Source organism: Symphalangus syndactylus, chromosome 21 (genome assembly GCF_028878055.3).
Source record: "Symphalangus syndactylus isolate Jambi chromosome 21, NHGRI_mSymSyn1-v2.1_pri, whole genome shotgun sequence".
NCBI lineage: Eukaryota > Metazoa > Chordata > Mammalia > Primates > Hylobatidae > Symphalangus > Symphalangus syndactylus.
This window is the reverse complement of record NC_072443.2, coordinates 6712610-6716856: the sequence shown is the minus strand read 5'-3', so window position 1 is coordinate 6716856 and position 4247 is coordinate 6712610. Positions and strand designations below refer to the sequence as shown.

Genomic DNA, 4247 nt, shown 5'->3' with positions numbered 1-4247 from the left:
ACTAAATACTATGGATCACATTTTCTAGTCAAATATAGGAAAAACTTTTTCACAGATTTTTACAACCCTTTTTAGGACATCTCAAAGAGAGATGGCAAAGATCTGCCAATTAGGTCTCCTTCCATCATAATGAAATCTTAATTGTAAACTAATTTCAAGAAGTTAATAATCATTAGCTTTCCGAAAGCTAACAATCACGAGCTGTCTTAAAATCAGAAGTGAAATGATGGCTCAAATTACAAAAGTATGACACTTATTCACATTCTTATTAATTATTTAATCTAATAAGTATCCCATTGCACATGTGGGGAAACTGAGGCACCACAGATTATATTTTGTGGGTTTTTTTTTTTTTTTTAGAGATCTGTCTACAGTTAGGGAAGCCAAGGTCATAACTACAGCCAGAACTGTAGAGGCTAGACACCTATGAGGTATAATGTATTCTATTCAAACTTTGTGTGAAATGTTACATTTAACTCACCTGTCTTGTTGGCATCACCTCTCCTTAACCTCAACTTTTTTTTTTTTTTGAGACGGAGTCTCACTCTGTCGCCCAGGCTGGAGTGCAGTGGCGCAATCTCGGCTCACTGCAAGCTCCGCCTCCCGGGTTCACGCCATTGTCCTGCCTCAGCCTCTCCGAGTAGCTGGGACTACAGGCGCCCGCCACCACGCCTGGCTAATTTTTTTTGTATTTTTCGTAGAGACGGGCTTTCACCGTGGTCTCGATCTCCTGACCTCGTGATCCGCCCGCCTCGGCCTCCCAAAGTGCTGAGATTACTAGCGTGAGCCACCGCGCCCGGCCTAACCTCAACTTCTTGCAAACCCTTTAAAGCATGGACATGGCAAATGTCAGTGACAACCTGCCTTCTCTGACCAGGTTAAAAAGGCTAGCCAATGCTTGTGTTAAAAAAAGAACACCACATATTGTTGTATTATATGCAATTAGAAATGTTCAGTTATCCCACTTTGGTATCTTCTTCAGAAAAAAAAAAATCTCAAAACTTATAAAGGTAAACATAAGCATGGCATTTTACATTGTACCAACTGAGTAACAGTAAATAGATGAGGTGTGACCACTATAACTTCTTGACCAACTTTCTATCTTGACACTACACACATCCAACCCTACCAGCTACCATTCTAATTCTACAGGATATTTTCCAGTGAGACAAGCTATACAATGACCACTCTTTTCAAAACATTCCAGACCATTTCCATTTTCTTGGATCACAATATCGTGCTCTTTCTCTTTCTGTTTTTTAAACTTTATCCCTTCTTGTACAGATGAAACCAATCCTTCTACTGACAGATACACAACACTGTTTGCTCCTAGATATTCTGCAAGGTGATCAAATTCTGGTTTATTGGCAATGAGCTCTTCTTCTGTAGGAATGTTTATTCCCATGAAGCATGGATATTTAATTGGTGGTGAAGCTACTCAAATGTGTACCTCTTTTGCACCAGATTCTTTGAGCAATTTTATTATAGGTGAGATGGTATTGCCTCTCACAATTGAATCATCTGTAAGAACAATTCTTTTGCCTTTAAAGTTGTCTGACAATACTCCAAATTTTTTTGCAGCACCAAGTTGTCTTAACCTCATGTTTGGCTGAATGAAGGTTCTCCCTACATATCGGTTTTTACACAGCACCTCCACATATGGAAGTCCACACTTTCCTGCATACGCAAGAGCAGCAGGCGTAGCAGATTCTGGAACAGTGCTAACCAAATCTGCATCCACAGGTGCTTCAATCGCTAGCTGCTGGCCACAACGGTATCTTACTGTATAAACCATTTGGTCTTCAAACGTACTGTCTGGTCTTGCAAAATAAACATATTCAACGATACAAAAAGCCATAGGGTTTCCTTCAGACCTTGATATAATATCAAGAGTTCGGACATTATGTCTGGATAATTCCACAACTTCTCCAGGCAAGACTTCACGGTAATATCTTGCACCAATAGATAAGAAGCTACAAGATTCTGAAGACACGACCCATCCTTCTGTTTCTAATGTTTTTTTCTCTTTGTCATTTATATCAAACACTGGAATAAGACGATCAATGCATAAGGGATGATTTCCATAAGGATCTTGTATTGCATAAATAACATCTCTGTGCATTACAAGCAGGGAGTATGCTGTGGGTGCTTCCTTCATCAAGTTTTTAATCCTGGCTACCCAGTCTGGGGTGTCATCTTGTTCCTGAGGAGGGGTATACGCCAGTAACTGGGTAATCACTTCACTATCAGAACTTGTGGACAGACCAATACCATGAAGCAGAAGCTTTTTCCTTAGTCGAGCAGCATTCACCAATTCGCCATTATGTGCCACAGCTATCTTCCCATGAAGTGTTTCAACAACAAAGGGCTGACAACTTTCTAATTCACATTTTCCTGTGGTGGCATACCTTGTGTGTCCCATTCCAAGATTTGAAACATATAATTTTTTCAAACTGTCTTCAGTAAAGACGTGATTTACAAGACCCACTCCCTTGTGTGATTTGGATGTTGGCACTGAACTCCCCTCACTAGTCACAAATACCAGCACTCTCCTGACCCCGGCGCTGCAGCGTCCCAGAGTGATCACATGCGGCACATCCAGCTGCGTGGGCCACTCTCCTTAGGCGACGCACCTGAACACGCCACATTCCTCTCGGATCCCCAACTCCTCCAGCTCCATGTCGCCGCCGAAAGCACGTGGAGGGACCTGCCGCTGTGGCCAAGGTGTAAGCACCAATCAGCTGCCAGCTTGGCCTGTCCAGCTCAGAAGCTCGCGATCGCGACAGGCGCTTCCTTCCCGAGGCTGGCTCCCCTCTTTTGTTCTTAATGTAAATTTTCACCCTAGGTTACCTTGCAGCCTTTAGTGTCATTTAACAGAAAGGTAGTCCCCACTATCCCATCCCACAAGTATTTTTCTTTATATTCTTGCTAGTGGTGGGAAGGGAGTCTAGTATAATTGAGTAGAAGAGAAAAGATACTTTTTACTTACTTATTTATTTATTTATTTATTTTGAGATGGAGTCTCCACGTGTCGCCCAGGCTGGAGTGCAGTGGCACAATGCCGGCTCACTGCAAGCTCCGCCTCCCGAGTTCGCATCATTCTCCTGCCTCAGCCTCCCGAGTAGCTGGGACTACAGACGCCTGCCACCATGCCCAGCTAATATTTTTTTTTTTTTTTTTTTTTTTTGTATTTTTAGTAGAGACAGAGTTTCACAGTGTTAGCCAGGATGGTCTCGATCTCCTGGCTTCATGATCCACCCGCCCTGGCCTCCCAAAGTGCTGGGATTACAGGCGTGAGCCACCGCTCCCGGCCGAAGAGATACTTTATTAAACCCATAATGCATCAAGGTCATCAAGGTGATGAGTAAATGCTATTGACTTACTCTCCAAGCTGAAGTTTAAACACTGGGATGTCCTCTTTTAGCGTGGACAGTAAGATTGTATCACGAGTTGCCAAGAATTACCATTTTTACGACTTTGAGGCCCATAAACAACTAGACCCTGGAGAAGAGGCCAAAGGTTTAGAAAGAGTAGGAAGAATGTGCATGGAAGGGACAGAATGGAAGGAGACTATATATATATATTTGTAAGCAGCTAATGGAAAGACTGTTGATTTGCTATTTTTTTCTGGTAATTGACTCTACATGTGCATCGTTCCAAATGCTGAAGTCATAATTAATGAGTTACATCAGTGCTCAGGACTTCTGCTTTTTATTGCCAGCCTAGATTTTCCTTTAAGTTTCAGAATGTTTTACAGAGTTATTACTCAATTTATCCATGCTATTTCTAGCTAAGCATTTATGAAAGAAAACTCATATACTTCTTTCTGTTTTTCTTACTCTAATGTTATTTATTTCATTGTTGCTCATGAACAAGCCCAAAAGCTACCCTTAACAAACAACTCATTATTCCTCATCCTGTATATCAAATCCATGCATTCTCCACTATCTCTGCTCTCATTACCTTAGTCCAAGTTACTAGGATTTCTTGTCTGGATGATTTAAATATCCATGGGTTGGTTTTTAAACTTACTTTATTATATTTTATCAGAATTCTACATGCATGCATGAATTCTACATGGATTAAAAAGTCAAATAGTTCTACAAGGTTTGTTCAAGGCTTGCTACACACCCGGAGTACACTGACATTCTCATCTTCCAGCTCCAAGTTAACCATTTTCAATTCTATTAGTTAAGTGAATCATTTTGGCATTTACCTCTACAGCTCCACAAATAAATAATATTGTT

The 4247-nt window shown here is 41.2% G+C and overlaps 1 pseudogene; it reads right to left on the bottom strand.

Annotated features, from left to right (window-relative positions):
• Nucleotides 1–382: 382 nt before the first annotated feature.
• Nucleotides 383–2805, bottom strand: LOC129471130 (amidophosphoribosyltransferase-like; annotated as a pseudogene).
• Between the last annotated feature and the right edge of the window lie 1442 nt (nt 2806–4247).